Below are 18,384 nucleotides of genomic sequence, written 5' to 3'. Positions count from 1 at the left end.
ATGGCTAAGCTTTCATTAGACAGAATCACAAAGAAAACAGTAATAGGTGACATTTACTGAGCTCTTACTATCAGCTGTACTTTTCAAACACCAACAAACTCTTTCCTTACAATCACCACAGGGTATAGGTATTAATATTATCTCCATTTTATGGGTTAAAAAAAAATTAAGGCTTCAACGAATTAAGTAACTTGCTCAAGGTCACATGGTGGATTTCTAAAAGGCCAGTCTTTGCAGCTCCTCCCATCAGGAAGAGGTGGAGTCTATCTCCCCACAGCTAGAGTCTGGGCTCACACTGTGATGTGCTTTGAGGAACAGAATGTAGTGGAAGTAATGCTGTGAGACTTCTGAACCTTGGCCACAGGAGAACTTACAGCTTCTGTTGTTGCCTTTGGAAAATATTTGAATCATGGGGAGAAGCCTGAGGTGAACAACTGCATGGAGAGGCTCAGGTGTCATTCCGGCTTTCCTTGCTGAGGCTTCCTGATGAGTGACTAAGGACATCTGGGACTGGCCAGACCCCCACCAACCTACCAGAGCAGGTCTTCTGCCCTGACAAGTATCTCCTTTGGACAAAGGGGCACTAGCCCTTGATTTTTCTTTTCTTGTATCACTAAGCTCCACTTAAAATGTTTCTGGATCTTACCATCCGCCAAAATCCAGTTAAAGGAAGCCTGGCACAGTACACTGCCTCTCAAACTTGTCCACGTACACACCTAAAGGGCAGAGGAGAGTGACCATGAATCAAGATATGACAGAACCTAGGGGAAGCCACCTAAAGCATCATACTATAAAAAACCTACTTTAGAATTCATTCATATTTGCATTCTGTCCTATAATATAACAAACCTGTATTTGTTTTAATAGAAAAAATGTTTTAGTTCTGAATGTATCACTAAGACTGATACTCCAAGAAGATGTGCCATGCTTACCCTGTGGCTTCTAATACCTCCTGGCACATACTGGGATTCTCATAATCCTAGTTTGAACAAGAGGGTCTAGTGGAAAAACATAGGCTTTGGTGTCAGAAATATCTAATTTTGTGATGACAAAATAGATAATTCAAGACCTAATTTTTGCTCAAAATGTATTTCTATGACAAGTACAAAGAACAACTGGCCCTGGCTGGTGTGGCTCAATAGAATGGGTGTTGTACGGCAAACCAAAAGGTCACTGGTTCAATTCCCAGTCAGAACACAGGCCTGGGTTGTGGGCCAGGTTCCCGGTTGGGGGAGGGGAAGAGGCAACCTGTCGCTGTTGCTCTGGCACATCAATGTTTCTCTCCCTCTCTCTCCTCTTACTCCCTCTAAGAATAAATAAAATCTTTTTTTTTTAAAAAAAACAACTGTAATTACTAACACCAAACTAAATATAAAGTTCTAAACACAAGTATGATCTCTATTATTATACAGCTGTTACAAAACAATCTGCATTTTCAAAGTGTTTTGAAATACCATTTATTAGCAGTGATAGCTGTAAAACTTAAGGCAACCTAACCACCCACCACCCCTAAAACTCCAAACCTGCCAACATGTCTGTTAAATGTTTCTGTTAAAACAAATCTGTTAATTTGGTATAGTGTAGCCATAAATTATTTTTCCAATAGGTGTTGTCTCTCTGACATAATAGATATGATTGACACTTGCGATAATAAATCATTTTAGGTTCTACTTTAAGATTTCATGTTAAAATGTTTACAGTTTTATGTACAATGAAGAAATGAATAACGCCAAAGAAATTAGATTGTTTCTCAATGTGAGATTACCAGTATGAAAGTATAGGAGCTAAAGCCACAAACAGCACTCAACCATCTATCAAATACTAAATACTCATTCATCGATTTCATTCATTTCGTAAGTATCTATAAAGCCCTTATTATGTGCCAGCCACTGGAGATACAATGCTGAGCAAAAAATTTAAGACTTGGTCACTGCCTTCATGGAGCTGAAAGTCCGTATGATAAGTCAGAATGTTAGGATGGCTCCAGAAATTCTCATCTCTTGGAAACACTTCCAGTCCCTTTGCTAGACCCTCCCTCTAAGTGTGAGTGGAACCTGAGCTGCTTCTAGCCAACAGAGGTGATGGGAGAGTCACTCCCTTGATTACTTCCTATTATATAAGCCTCCATCACAAACAACAGAAGAGAGCCTAAGCCAGAGATTTCCCTGCAGGCCTTGAAGAAGCAAACAGTCATGTTATGGAACTATACATGGCAAGGACCTGAGAGTGGCCTCCTGGAGCTGAGAGCGGTCCCAGTCAGCAAGTAGCAAAAAGTGGGACCTCGGTCATATAGCCCCAAGAAAATGAATTCTGCTGACAATTTCAAGGGAGCTTGGAAAGAGACCGTTACCTAGTCCAGCCTCCAGATAAAGATAGAGCCAACTGATGTCTTAATTTCATCCCTTTGAGACCCTCAACAGAAAACCCAGCTGAAGCCATGATTCCTGACCCGCTGAGAAATGATAAATTTATCTTGTTTTAAAGCCACTATGTTTGCTATAATGCTTGCAGCAATAGAAATGAAAATATATAATGTAGGAAAACAGCCCAAACTCCTTCACCTTCATATACAATAGTTATGGCTCTTTACAACCCAGTTGCACTCACCTTCCCCTTCTCCCAGCATGCAACTCCCAGGACTACTCGGTGTTCCAGCCTTTACTTATGACACTCCCCTTGTTTGAGATGTGCCCTCATCATCCAAACTCTGTTCTAAGTCCAACTCAAATATTTCATCCTGTTTTAAACTGTTTTTAAAAGCACTTTATTTCTACCCTCGGTTTCATTAATACTGAGACTAACCTATACCACTTTGCTACTATATTCTATGTTCAAGTCTTCTGACATTAAACAAAGTTGAATGCCTACTACCTGTTTAATGGAATTTTAACCTACCCTAAAGAGAACCAAAGCCCAAATTAAAATAAAACAAGTTGCATTTCCTTAAACCTAGCCTGATGAAGCCTGTCCACTCTTCTTCACCTGGCTACCTCTACTCATTCTTCGAAATCCAGCTCAATGGTCGATCTTCCAAGAAACCTCCCTAATGAAACCCTTAGACCAGGTTAGCTGCTTTCCTCTTTGTGGTCCACTGGCCTTTGTCATTGCTATTTCTTCCAAATAATTAATCCAGCCTATTAGGAGTAGGTGCTATGTATTTGTTGAATTTATTCATTTAGCCAATATTTATTGAATACCTACTATGCACCACTGTTCTAGATGCAGAGAATACAGCAGAAAACAAAGCAGAGAGTCCTGCCCTCATGGAGTTCACATCTTAATGTGGGAGACAGATGAAATAGAAAAGTATACTATACATACATATAGTTAAAGGTGCTTTTGGGAAAAATAGTGCAGGAAACAGCAATAGAGCATGCTAGGTGGCTGGGCCCACGGTTGAAAATGTAAACAAAGTAGTCAAGAAATGCTTTACAAAAAGGTGACATTTGAGTTATCACTTAAAGGAGGTGAGTTGAACAAGCCATATGGACTCCTGAGTGAAGTGCCTCACTGAGCAGAGGGAGTGTGCCTGGTACTGTTCAAGGGGCAGCAAGGAGTCCAACAAGGGAGCAAGCAGGAGAAGATGACATCTGGAAGAGTGAAACAAATCGTGCAGAGCCTTGGAGGGCATTCTAAGGATTCTGCTTTTACTCCAAGTAAAATGGAGAATCACTGGAGGATTATGGGCAGAGCAGTAGTATGACCTCACATTTCAAAAGGATCTCTCTGGCTGCTATGTTAAGGATAAAAGAAATGAATGAACGAGCGAACAAATGAACTAATCACACTGTTTCTTATTAAAATAATGATCTGTTTATATGCTGGTTTTCTCCTCTCAACTATATAAGCCGCTTCAGGATACTATTTTATTCATCACAATGCTGGCAGTTTCTAGCAGAATGTGGCTGGCTTCCAGTAAGAGTTCAGTGGGGAATGAATAGATAAATAAATGAATCTTTCTTATTCCCAAAGGGTCATGCCATGATTCCCTGCCCCCCACCAAAAAAGGCTCCTCATCCATGGTGCAGGTTCAGTAAGAAGGTCTCCCACCACAGTCTAACATTTATTTTCCTTTTATTGTCTCCTTGATGTCTGAAGTTTTGCTTAAACAAATAGAAGAATTTAGTAGAGATACGTTTCTGTTTACCTAGCCCTCAGGTCGACCACATCATCAGTTAAGGGAGGCAACACAGTCTATTGCAATCATCTCTCAGGAAACCTGAATTCCAATTCCATAATTACCAGAGACCTAATTTTATAATCTTGGACAAGTCACTTCTTTAAACCTATTTTACACATCAGTCCAATTTTTGCATCTCTTAAATGGGCAGGTTGAACTATAAAAGGGGTCTTTTCAGCTCTCAAATTCTATTCCAACCACAAGTGAAGGGAGGAAGGGAAGGAGGCAGCTTTCCCTGGGGGTTTACACTGAGTCCCAATGGAAAGTTCTGTGTGTTTTGCTGCATACTGTTTTCCCACAGAGGTGAGAAAAATTCCATTGCATGTTTTACTTATATCACTGCACCATGGTTAGATGTACAAAGAAAACTTTTTTTGACAAAGAAAATTTTAATAGTATCAAGATTTTGGTAGCAAACCCTCTACAAAGATAAATCATGCTGATTAACTTAAACGGATATTATCACTACCTATATTTTTAATGCTACTATGCATAGAAACTGGTTCCTGAAACTCCAAGAGCTAAAGTTAATAAACATATCTGGAATTTCAGGTTATTCCCTGGTCTAAGATGAATCTTGAAGACGGTAAGTTAGATGATTGGAAGAAGGGTCAGAGAGACAAACTTGTCTCTCCCAATCAGAAGAGACAGCATGAGACAAGGCTTTAAAACAAGAAACAGCAGAACATGTATTTAGTAACTAAAACTACATGAAACTCAGAGCTGCTGCTGAGATTAGCATTTCAGAGAGACAGGGCAGGCAGCTGCAGAGAAGATTAATCTGATGGACAAGACACAAGATTAGCTATAAACTGTGCTAACAACTCGGGGAGAGATGATGAAATCTTAAGGCAGCGAACAAATAGGTCTGGCAACTTAAGATAGAGTTAAGAAATATTCTGGAGATAAAATTGGTAGAAATCGGTGACTGAGTGAATGTGGAGGACTGAAGAGATGGGGAAAGTTTATGACTTGCATGATAGTGCCAACAAATGGAACTGTGGACTGAAAAGAAGGAAGCATAAGAGGCAGAGTGGAAATGAGGAATCATATTGCAGACACAGTGAGCTTGAGATACTTGTTGATTCCCCAAGTAGAGACCCATCAGGATGCAAACTGATGGCCCAGCAGAACGGTCTGAGCAAATCCGGGAGACAACAGCATACGCGACACAGGAAGGATTCCAAACCCAAAGCCTAGGAGAAAGATCTGAGCCAATCTGGAAGACATTAACATATAAATGACAGATGATGCCACGGATGTGAATGAGTTTACCAGGGAGAATAGGTAAGGAAGGAGGGACCGTAATCTAAGGACAAAACCCAAAGAAGAGCAGTAGTTAATGGACTGGCTGAGAAAAAGAAACCTAAGACGCTGTGAAAACCAAGTCAATCTTTGACTGAATTCTAAAGTTATAATCTATTCTGTGGAATTTCACAAATTTCTAAGCAGTCACTTTTTTCACTGGCTTTTCCCTTTCCCCCCACTTCCTAAAGATAGTCCAACTACTGGATTGTGAAGTCAACTAACATCCATGTGCTTGTAAAATGAACCGGGCTGAATAGAGAAAAATGAAAAATCTCCCAATAGAAGTTCTACAACCTACAGTTGCTTCCAGCTCAGAACAGGGCAACACAGAGCCTGAAACAAGCAAAAGAAGACTTTATGCACTGCTGGTGGGAATGTAAAATGATGCAGCCACTTTTGAAACCAGTTTGGCAGTTTCCCAAAATTTTAAATAGAGTTACTATGTAACCCAGCAATCCACTCCAAGGTGCAGGCCCAACAGAACTGAAAACATGTCCACATAAAAATTTGCATAGGAAGGTTCACAGCAATATTACTCATAATTTCCAAAAAGTGGGAACAACCCAAATCTCCATCAACTGATGACTGGATAAGCAAACTGTGGTATTTCCATACAACGGAATGCTATTTGGCAATAAAAAAGAATTAAATACTGATACATGGTATAACACAGATGAAATTTGAAAACATACACTAAGGAAAAGAAGCCAGACCAAAAAAAAAAAAGGCCACATATTGTGTATAGGTCTATTTATGTGAAAGGTTCAGAATAAGTAAATCCATAGAGACAGAAAGTAGATTGATGGTTGCCAAGAGCTCGGGGAGGGGGGAACAGGAGTGACTGCTAATGGGTATGAGATTTCTTTTGGGGGTAATAAAAATGTTCTGGTCTTCAACCGTGCTGATGGTTATACAACTTTGTGAATACACTAAAAACCATTAAATTATACACTTTAAAATGGTGAATTTTATGGTATATGAATTATATCTCAATTTTTAAAAGGAGGGTAGAAACACAGAAAGACTAGAATCCATGCTGCACCCTAGATTTCTTCTAGTTCAGGTGATTTCAACACAGGGATACCAACGAATCATGGAACAGTATTAGCAACAATAACCACCAAAATTTTTTAACAATTTGTAATACAAGTTAACTACATCACAGAGAAGCCAAATTCCTCATGCAAAAATGGGAGGGCCCAAGTCTCTTCCCAAGGGACAGAAAGAGAACTTTTCATATAGCGTTAGTGACCCTGTGTGAAGGTAGCTAGTCTACAGTTTTAGTTAAGAGGTAGTTAATCTATTGTTCTAGTTGGGGGAGATTTAAGCCTAGTGCAGGTAATCCCAAGGCAACTTCTGACTTTGCTGAAGCAGACCCTCATGCACTGGAGCGGCTTCTCCTACCAAAAAAGCAGAGCAGGACGTAGCAAGCCAGAGTTAACACACCTCTGTCCATAATCCACTGAGTCACCCGCCCTTGGGAAGTAATTCTCCTCTTCACTTTGGAATCAACAAATGGAAGGGGATAAAACAAGAAAGGCAACGTGGCATGAAAGAAAACACTGAAGCTCTGGAGAGCTTGGTGTGCTCCCAACTCTACGACACAGTAGCTGAGAAAATCAGAAGTCACAATTTCTCTGGACCTCACTATGACATTGCATACCCCACAAATCTGCTGTCACAATGTAGGGCCCCAAAGTGACACTCAAATATTAGGATTTTCCCAATTCACCTGAAAGACAACTAGAGTGCATTTGGGGGTTATATTGGAAAAGACTCATGGACCTCTTCTCTTTTAGATACTCAAACACGTATTAGAAAACAAATACAATATCGAAATCAGAACTCTCCACTCCTTTCTATGAAGCCTACCGCCATTTAATTACCAATCCTTTACATTCTCTTTTCTCTCTAGATTTCACTCTATCTTTATAACCTAATCCAAGCCACCACCTCTCACCTAGGCTATAGCAATTGTTTCCTAACGTCTTAAAATCCTTCGCTGACTTCCCAAACTCTTTAATGTAACTGAAACTTGCCTACCTCTGCAGCCCCATCTTCAACTTACTCTGTTAGTTCTTCCTACTCCAGCCATATTCAACTTGCAGTTTCCTTCAAGCCTTAGAACATACACTCCTGTCTAGAACAGTTTTCTCTCTTCTTCCATGTGGCTTAGACACCACTTCCTCCTTCACCCTTCAGATCCCAAAACAGACATCACCTGCCCCAGGAAGGCTTGATCTTATCCAGTCCAGAGTAGGCACTTCTCCATACTCACCTTTACTCTCATAACTTAATACTTCTCAAGTTAGGTTGTACTTCTCAAACCAGGCTGTACTTTTCATTATTAGACTGCAAGTCCCACAAGAGCAGGGTGGGTGTTTATAGTTTTCAATGCTCAATTCCCAGACGTATGCCTATGTTCAGCAACTACTGACTGAATAAATGAATGATTACCATTAGGCAAAAAGCTTCATGGTAGGAATGGTGCTCCTAATATTGTTGTAAAACTCTTAATCTCCTTAACTAAAAAAAAGTAGATAAGGTACATATAATGCAAATTACAAACACTATAGCAAAATCATGCAATGGAGTGAAAACAGATGAAAATCGAGTTTTTACCACCCCTCCCCCACCCAAAAATGTTGGACACACTGGGTGGAAATGCTGCATACTCCAAATAGCTCACCAAGTGAAGGTTACTTTGAAATACTTCAAATTCCATAAGCACTCAGGATTGCGAAAATTGTGGGAAGAGAATGTTCCCAGCACAGACTAATAGACAGAAGGTACAAATGGAACCAGCCCTGATACATGACTACCTAAGGAAGTTTAAACTGAAAACTGAGTACGTCTGCTCTGAAGTCATTAACCAGGCTTCAGCTTCTGAAATACATTCAAAATACTTAACATACTTTATAAGTCTAAAGTATAAATAATAGGGATTTGTTGTTAAAGATAAGTAAATAATTTCCTCACCTAGTTTAGGGTATACAGGGTGTGGCAAAATAGATTCACAGTTGTGAATATGCAAAACAGTGTTTATTCTTGTATTATTTATTAATTACTGTTAGTTTCCATGTGAACAACTGTAAACCTCCTTTTGCCCCACCCTGTATAAACATCTACCTTATTTCAGACTAGCTCTTTTATTTTTTTATACCAACAATTTTTTCTTATTATGTGTTTGCTGCCTGTGCTAATCAGAATACAAGTTATACCACATCAGAATTTTTATTAGCATTTTGGGGATATGACCACCCTTTTAATTCTGTTCGTATTTTAATAAGGCAACTTTAATCCAGTGATCAAAGCTTCATTAACTTGTAAACAAACTGTTTCTCAGGTAAACTGAATTGCCCCACATCAGGAACTTAAGCAAATAAATAAGTACAAAAAAAGGCACAGATTATAAATTAGGGCAGACAAATCTGTATCTAGCCCCAAGCCGGTAAAGAGCATTCTATCAATATAGTGAAATGCTAATCTCCTAATTAACAACCTAATTAGGTAATTATGGCTTTGCAGAGGGATGCCGAAATGAAATATGACAACATGGTCACCTCTTTATATGGCACCTGTGGGCCTTTTCAGCTGTCATTGCAAAGAGTGCAATATCAATTTGAACAGATGACAAAGTGCTGTCATTTTTCATTCTGATAATATACAGAATGCTTTGGACAGAAGCAGTTTACAAAAAGAAACATCTTGCCTGGTATTTTCCTAATTTAAATATGCTCAAATACTTCGTTAAAATTTTTGCACACTTTTTATATTTTATAAAAGAGAATTACCATGCACATTTAAAAAGACAAAACAAAACCTAACTGACCATGATGCTTAACTATATATTTTGAAACTGTTGCAATTTCAATTATGAAGTATATGAAAATTAGAAAAGAATAAAAGACACCAAATCATCATGACTTTTATTTTTTATTTTTTCATTTTTTTAAATCTTCACCCGAGGATATGTTTATGGATGAGAGAGAGAGAGAAAGAAGGGGGAGAGGGGGGAGGGGGGAGGGAGAGAGGGAGAGAGGGAGGGGGAGGGGGGGGAGAGAGGGAGAGAAGGAGAGAAACATCAATATGGGAAAGAAACAGTTGCCTCCCATATGCACCCTGCCCAGGGATCAAACCCGCAAACTTTTGGTAGCACAGGACAATGCTACAACCAACTGAGCCACCTGGCTAGGGGATGACTTTTAATATTTATGCATTTTGAATACTGTTTCAAAAAATTAAAATCTAAACTTTGGCCTTTATTTTTCTTATAAAAAAAGATATAGAAATTCACACTTACAATTTTCCATAATAAAAATAGGCTTTCCAATATCTAAGCATTCAACCCACAAAAAAAGCTCTATACAGGAGTGGGCAAAAGTAGTTTTACAGTTGTTCGTGTGGAAAAAAATACAATAATTAATGAATAATAATAATAATAATACAAGAATAAACTATGTTTCATGTACTTACAACTGTAAACCTACTTTTGCCTCCCCCTGTACACAACAAGGTGCAGCCTCACGGAGACAGAAGTGCACTCTCTTTGAAAGACACACCTGTGTGTCACAGGGCTACTCACTGCCCCACTGGCCACTAAAGAGGTGATGCTGGTAGGCAGCACTGGGACACTGGCATCATCTAACATGAATATGACTCTTCTTCCATAACATTGCCTTAAATATGATGTTGTGGGGAGGAGAGGAAGGCATTTTTAAGAAACCTGAAACTGAATTCTAAGTGTAAAACAGAGGTGGAAACTACCTTGAAAATACAATCCATTTATAACTTCAGATCATCTGCATGAGTGAAATCTTTTTTAGTCAAAATGATGTTCATTGGCTCTATATTTTTTAATACTAGTTTAAAAAAATTTTTTATTAAAAACTACCCATGTTTATCAGAGAATGTTTTGGAAAACAGAGAAAAGCACAAAGACCTATTATCCTACCACCTATTTCTTTTCCTTCTTATGTATGACATAACAGAGACATATTTTATAGTTATATACCCTTTTTTCACTTCATGTTACATAAGCATAATAATATCATTAAAATTCTCCTAAAACATCCAAAATGGCTGCACAATATTTCCATTCTATTGCTTTTCCATGACTTCTGTAAACTCTTTGTTAAATACTAAAGCTGTTTCTAATTTTTACTATTATAAGTACTGCTGCAGTGAACATATTTGAACATGAATATCTTCCTACACCTCTGATTATTCCCTTAACAACAATTCCTAGAAATGGAATTACTCAAAAAGCATGCATGACCTATTTTAGCAAGGCTTGTGATAAATACCACCAAAATTCTTTCCAGGAAAGTCGACTAATTTATACCCCCACTAGCAATGTATGAGTGACCATCTCACCACCAACTTCTGCCAGCAATCAGTGTTATTAGATTCAATTAGATCTTTAAACTTTGTATCATAAGGTTATACCTGTAACCAAACATTCTCACTATATAATCAAATTAACAACTTTCTGCAGGCATTAAGTTTAAAGGAGTAAGAAGGACCATGGTTGATGACAGTCCCAAAATAAGGGCCAGTTCCAATATCCAAATCTAGAACAGCACGGAGTAGTGGCAAAAGTACTGTAATTAGAGGAAAATAACAGGGGTTCAAATCCTACCTTTGCCATTATCGATAGCTCTCTACCTTGAATCTACCTTTACTTCTCTAAGCTTCAGTTTCAGCATTTGTAAGATGGGAGTGAGGACACAATATCCTTTGTTCTAACAACTTCAACAGGTAGTCATGGGCACAAAAAAGAGGTAATATAAGCAACTGAAGGTGTTTATTGTGAATTAACAGACCAATTCATTTACTAGTCTATAAATGGCATACTGATACCCTTTTCTCCACAGTGCACAGGTGGTAGGTGTGCTAAGTAAAGCACAAAGCACAACTAGAAATTAACAAGACGAATTTCACAATCCAGACATGAAAATGAGTCTCAGTTCTTCACAATCACTCCACAGAATTTCTTATTACGTTATAATAATATCTGAACATCTTGTGTCCCTGAATGCTGGTACCTGCATCTGTCCAGAAATAGCACGATACTAGGTACTTACATAAGTTATTTCATTTAATTCCCACAAGCAGTGTATGAGTTTGGCAGTATTGTCCTCATTTTGCAGATTGATGAAGGTCACACAGTTTATAACTGACAAAGCCAGTATTCAAATACAGGTGGGTGTGACTTCAAGATTCATGTCTGCATGTTAGTTCTTTGTTAGAATCTTTTACGTCAGCAACTAAATATCACATTAAAAATTTACTTTGTTTTATAAAGAAAACCATTCCCTCAAATGACTTTCTACCCATTTCTTTGCTAAAGCAATACTTACTTATAATAATATACCTTAAAATGAGTGCACAGGGAGCTAAAAAATGTTGTTTTAAATGTGTAAAATTCAGTCCATTTTGTGTGCATTAATAAACACATATTCATAAAAGTATACTAGAGTAATAGGATATGAGCCTAACATCACATATATTTACAGGTAAATGTGACATACCATTCTATTTATTTCACAAGCAATTACTGTAATTTAATTCCAATACTCTAATACCTTCTTGCTGTTTCCAGAATTTAAGTTTTGTTTTTTTAAGTAGTTTCTCCCATTTTTTCTCACTTTCGATTACTTAAAACTGTTTTCTTCTTAGGGTCCAAATTTTGTGTTTCCCATATTAAATCTATTTCCCCAGTATATCTAAACTGCTGCCAACTAGAGTTAATAAGTTTTGAATGACTGCTCTGGATTTATTTTATTTTTATATTCCATGTTTTTTTCCTTATACAATAGGGTATGAATGAAAACAGGTATCTAGAAGACTTTTTTTTTTCAATTTTCACCCTGTGGAAGCTGGGTATTAAAATAAAAATAAATTACACTCTTGGGCTGGGAACTCCCACACCATATTTCTCTCACTATGCTGGGTGTCTCTATGTCCCCTTTCAGTCGTGTGTATACATAGTCAACAGAGCACTGCATGCAATTGGGGAGCACCTGGCCTGTCAAGATCCTTTCCCAAAAGTAGTAATAAACAAAGGACAGAGGGAAGAGCAGAGCGGTGGCTTCCTACCTGCCAAGAGAGGAGAAGCAGCACTTTAGATCTGAACCATTCTCTACTGGGGTCTGCCAGTCATCAGATGTGTAACTTTGAACATGTCAAACAGAGTCAGAAAGCTTGGCATCCTGAGAAGACCTCAGAAGACCTGAACTGAGCTCCTCATGATCATCCAGATGGAAAAAAAGATACAAAGACTTCTAAGTGGCTTGACCAAAATCTTAAGGCTGTTAATGGCATACCTACAGTCAGACTTCAAGTCTCTCTCGATGTAGTGTACTTTCTACTAAACTGTCTTTCACAGAGCATCAGTTTTTTTCATCTCAAAAGGTTGTTTACCCTCTATATTCACTTCATGGCACTGTGGAGAGGACCAAAGAGACAAGAGATCTGATAGCACTTAAAGTGCTAAAAGTATTACAAGATCATCCCCCCATCAAACCCCATCCTTCCTGAAATTTAGCCTCATTTTATAATAAAAGTGTTCACCCTGCCACTTCCCTAGAAACATCACTGAGTCAATTACAATGCCCCTTCACTCTGGCAATTTACCAGTAGACTTCTGATCTGTAATCTCCCCACTTGCACTGTACCTCCTGCTTTGAACAGTGGGTACGAAAATTTTAGCAATAAAGGAAATCAGGGTTCACCAGCAGGCAGCCTAGGACTATACACAGCCCACAGATGTGCTTTGGTCCACACAATACTTTTTTAAATGGCAAATTTTTAAACTGAATACATTAAAACCCAGATTCCTAGCATCTCTTGAAAATAAGCAAAACATCCAGGGACAATGGGCCTACTTTCTCACAGATCAATAAGCAGCTGGAGCCAAGCAGTGACTGATACCTTCAGACTGGCCATGCACCCCCCCAGTTCATCAAGGTCTGTCTGACTTTCTGTATTACATCATGGGCATTTGAGTTGGAGACCCCTGAGGCAGATGGCCAGAGAAACCTAATGTAATAAAATCTGTGTGGCTCTTTTGGAAAGTCCAAATTTTTTCTGGCGTCATCACTCACTGTTTGACTTTTGGGCAACACACTTAACCACTAAGCCTTAGGCTACTTGCAATTTAAAAGGGGGAATACCACCTCTCTCTCAGAATCATGAAGATTGAAGGAAACAAAGTTTACAGAAGCACTGAACAATGACCGAAATATAAGTGCTCAATTATTTGACACAAGTTGAAATGTGCTAACTTTTAAATCAAAACTTCTCAAAAACTTCGAACTCACAGAAAACACAATGTCATGGCAACTCCCATGGGTGGAAAAAACAATGTGACAGAATTTCTTGTCATACAATAATTTGGTATCTATTGCCATGTCTTTAACAATAAGGCCTATATATCAGAATAACATCCAGCAAATTCTCAACCTGAAGCATTTATAAATCCACTGAAGTGTAACAGTTTCTAAAGTCTTTAATTATGTGTCAACTAGCAAAACAAACCCCCCATTAAAAGAAAAGAAATATATGTAACACAACAGCAGAGGCAATGAGTCCTCATTATCCCCACTGTCTAGCACAGTGGCCAGCACGCGGAACACAGCTCACGGGCTAGCTCCTCTCTGAAGCCTCTCCAGAAGGTCTTCATCCACATGCCAAAGCAGAAACAACACAGTGCAGTACTGAACAGTAGACATACCAAAGTCTAGCAGATAATCTCCTCTTCTCACAGCTAGGGCAGCTGTATAAACTCAAGGAATTTATTTAACTTCTTTATGCTCTAGTTTCCTCACTGTAAAACCAGGATGCTAATATACACCTTCCTGTACAGAAATAAATGAGATAATACATTTGACAAAACGCTGGTACACAGTAAATGCTCATCAGCCGCTATTATCAGCATTCCCTCCTTTGTGATCTTTGGTACCCTCTGGGGACTGCTATCTTCATACCTACAGTATTTACTACAGCTCACCTGCACACAAACATGTCTCCCTCACTGGTATGTCAACACCTCAGGGTGGGGACCTGGTTTTACTCCTCTTTGCGTCCCCAGGATTTAACATATTCCCTTTTACAGCTAAATGAATCACAAAGTATTTATTAACTAGAAGTTACAAACAGAAATGGGAATATACCTCTCTTGTCTGACACTCAAGCCCTCATTTACACTGACTCCTACTGACCCTCCAACTTTACCTCCCAGTGTCCTCACTGAAAAAGCGGCCAGCGGCTTGCTTTATTCAGGCTGGTCTACTCACCACCCTAAAACCATGTCACAGGCACTGCACCTCTGCATCTTACAGTTATCACTTCAGGGACCTTACCATGATGCATCAGGCCTTTTATCCACATTAGCTGGTTACATATTCACAACACTCCATGAGGTCCACACTCTCCCCCATCCCAGCCCATACTGGAGAAAAATAATGCTTAGAATATAGAAACTTGCCAAAGGTCACATATCTAGTGAGGGAAGGAGCCAGGAATTGAGTACAGAGTCCACAGTTACTCTCTACAAGATGTTTTATTTGCTCATATTCAAAGCTGAACCGACCCACCTATCACTTTCTTGCTTTGTTAAGATCATGGTCTTCTCTACATTTCAAAAAACATCTATACCATTATTTTTGACACTCGTTTTTCTGTCTTATATATTTGTCTCAACATGTTCTTGATATCGAGAGCTATGGTATGAGAAAGAAGGCAAAACATATAATGAAAAAAACACAGATGTAAACATCAGACAGACCTGGGTTTGAATCCTGGCCCTGTCTTGCACCAGCTGTGTAATTTATCCTGCTTCTTTCTACTCTGTAAATTAAGATTAAAATGATTAAACAAGAGAAACCTATATGTAATAGCCAGTACATAGTAAATAATAAAACTTAGTTAACCCAACATTATGAGGCTTTACTTCCTCACAAATGAATGACCCACCCACCCTTCTATGCTACCCCTGTATCACAGAAAAAACTCACACAGTGTACTTATCACTCTGTGTCACTCTGTGTATCACTTCCTTATCTGCCTCACTAAACTGGGCTCCCTGCAGCAATGACTGAGTCTTATTTATCTCTACATTGTCTGGCATGGTACCTGGTATACATCCATACTCACTAAGAGAAATAATTATAGATATAATGACTGTTTACAGGATTCTAGAAAAGAAGTAATTTCCAGCTGAGGTTGTCCAGAATTGGTGGAGGGAGGCCAATATCAGCTGGGCCCTGAGTAACATCTCAATAGGGGACAACAGAAAAGGGAGAAACTTTCTAGGCAGGGAGAATGTTCTACAAAACATAAGGGTAAAGAAAAGAATGAACATGATTTGAGGTCCTAATTATCTAAAGGATCAGGGCAGAACGACTTAGGAAGGTCTTTTCAAGCATAGCTGGAAAGTTAGCCAGGGGCAGGATCACGAGTTGTAGAGGAATGTGAGTTCAGGATGAGATCACAGTAGCTGCAAGTAGGTAGAAGCTCAAAGGTGACCAGGAAGAGGGCCTGGGAGGCCCCAGCAAGCTTGCAAGAGTGTAAACTGAAAAATATGAAAACAATTATCAATGCTTCATCAAGAACTCTTTCAGTATTTATTGAGCATCTTGTGTGGGCTCACAGTATATGAGGAATAAAAGATGGTGTCTCCTTTTCCTGCTATAGTGGGTTTTTAAATTAGGAATCCACCTCTTTTGCTTGTCAAAACGGAACGAGAACGTTGGCTTTGTTTGAACTACTGTTTGTCAACACCTGTCTCCATTTAACCATCCACTCTTTGCTGGTTTTGGTTTACAACATGATGCTTTGCACAGCGCCAGGTACTGTAAGAAGCTTCAAAATCTACTTGCATTCATTCAGAATGAAATTGTAACCAATTTCTGAGTCAACCTTTTAGGCCTCTGGTTAAAGTAATACTCTCGTTTAAATTGCCATCATTTTTTTCTACCGTAAACAGATCTAGAGCACTCTTTGCCACTCCCAAAAATATAAAGCTAAATCCAAGTTCCAACAGCACTCCACCTAGGAAAAGAAACAGTTCCGCGAGGCTGTTTACACCTTTGGGGCAACAGGGAGGCGGGGTCTCTGGGAACGCGGGGGCCACAAAGGCAATGATTTGAAAACCTCATTTTCATAGTTGTGAAGATTAGGCCACCTAAATGTTGCCGAATGTGGGGCCAGAAACTGCCAGAGCCAACAATGGAACCCTCTTCCCTCCCCTACCCAAACTACGAGATCCACTAGCTTCTCCTCCCCCAAATCACACACCCAGCTAGCTGTCAGGCTCAGAGACAGCAGCCTGCGGTTCTGGAAAGGGCCAGGATACAGATGCTCAAGGGAGACCTGAGCAAGGGCCAGACATGCTGCCCGATGGACAGTGCCGAGAGCAGAGACGTGAGGAGCCCCTAGGCTTTGCGGGGGGCTGGCAGAAGCGCTAGTGAGTAGGCTAGCGGCTGGGGCAACCTTTACCTGAAGGTGCTGCCACACTACGGGCCGGGTCGGCCCCGGGACACGTTCCTTGAGGGAGGGCCCGGCTCCCCTGTGCTTCCGGGCCCCTGCCCCGAACTCTCAGAGTCCTCGGGGACTGGAGCTCTTCCCGGCCGGCTCAGCTGCCGCTTTCCGGGCTCGCCCTCATGCCCCTGCTGCTCGCCTCCGCCCGCCGGCTAAGCAGCAGCCCTGTGGCCCGGAGTCGTGCCTCGACCCGGAACCGCACCCCACACACCGGAAGTCCCATACCGGGAAGGAGGTGCAGATTGGGAACGTAGTGCGCAAGCCCCGGAGCTGAAAGCGAGGAGGGGCGCCTTCTGTGGGGGGCGGGGTCGAGAGGAAGGCCACGCGCATGTGCGCAGCTTCCCTGGTATCCGTAAGGCCTGGGGAGTCGAGCAAGTTATGCCAATCGCTGAACTTGCGTTAGGTGAAAATCAACGTTAGCATTCTCTTTCAAATCTTCTCCTTTCTCCCCCGTTCCACGGTAAAAAGCCCGAAATTCATCAGAAATGAGTGATGAGGTACCTTAGCCTCTGGGTTAGAGAGACCTGGATTCAAATTCCAACTCTTAACTTGTTTATTCTAAGGCAAGACACTTCCATTCTCTGACCCTTCGTTTTCCCATCCATACAACGTTCCAATTTTAGAGTATTATTGTGAGACTCAAATGGGATGATACTTTTAAAACGCTGGACACAGAGCCTGACATAGTAAACACTTAGTAAATGTTATTACTCTTATTATCTGTGAAATGGAGGTGATAATTATCTTATTCAAGAACTGCAAGGAGGTTTCCGTAAGATGTGAAGACTGACGCAGAACAGGAGCTCATTGTTTGCAGCGTCTCTCAGCGGGAATCAGTGAGGGAAGCCACTGATGGGGAAAGAAAAACTTAAGCAGTTCAATGATACATCTCCCCTACCTGCGAGATAGTCCAGAAAGGCTTTCAAAAATGAACCTTAGAGCTCTGACCAGGTTGTGGGTTCCATCCCCCTCAGGGCACATACAAGAAGCAACCAATGAACACAAATAATAGAAACAACAATTGGCATTTCCCTTCCTCTCTAAAAAAAAACAACAACTATCTATCTATCTATAGATAGATAGTTAGATATATTTAATGCACTTTAGCAAAAGGAGAAAAAGTCAAGGCTGGATTTCAGCCCAGAGGGATCCTTACCCAATATTGAAGTTACCAAAAACTACACCACAATCAATCCTCATGTTGAAATATATTATTAATCTCTTAGCTCATGGGGGGCTGGGGGTTTGGGGGGTATGGAGATGCATTGTAAATACCCAAATGCATTCCCCACACACACACCACTACAGTTCCATTGGGGGCCTGTTGGAGGCGCTCTGCTGAAGCAGAGGGT

At 40.1% G+C, this 18,384-nt stretch overlaps 1 protein-coding gene across 7 annotated transcripts in view; it reads right to left on the bottom strand.

Annotated features, from left to right (window-relative positions):
* The window catches only part of MAPKAP1 (MAPK associated protein 1), a 212,644-nt gene extending 195,420 nt beyond the window's left edge, over positions 1–17,224 (bottom strand). For 2 of the 7 annotated variants that reach the window (XM_054584380.1, XM_054584375.1), the window contains exon 1: positions 16,991–17,224. The gene's annotated coding sequence lies outside the window, so the exon portion shown is untranslated. Of the gene's footprint in view, positions 1–646; positions 717–14,225; positions 14,350–15,278; positions 15,341–16,990 lie in introns of all 7 variants that reach the window. The other 5 variants (XM_054584373.1, XM_054584378.1, XM_054584374.1 and 2 more) reach the window with 5 other exon arrangements.
* Between the last annotated feature and the right edge of the window lie 1,160 nt (positions 17,225–18,384).

This window comes from Pteronotus mesoamericanus, unplaced genomic scaffold (genome assembly GCF_021234165.1).
Source record: "Pteronotus mesoamericanus isolate MK-2021 breed Mesoamerican mustached bat unplaced genomic scaffold, CSHL_Meso_final contig_78, whole genome shotgun sequence".
Classification (NCBI taxonomy): domain Eukaryota; kingdom Metazoa; phylum Chordata; class Mammalia; order Chiroptera; family Mormoopidae; genus Pteronotus; species Pteronotus mesoamericanus.
Note: the sequence above shows the minus strand (reverse complement) of the source record. Positions and strands in the feature narration are given on the sequence as shown.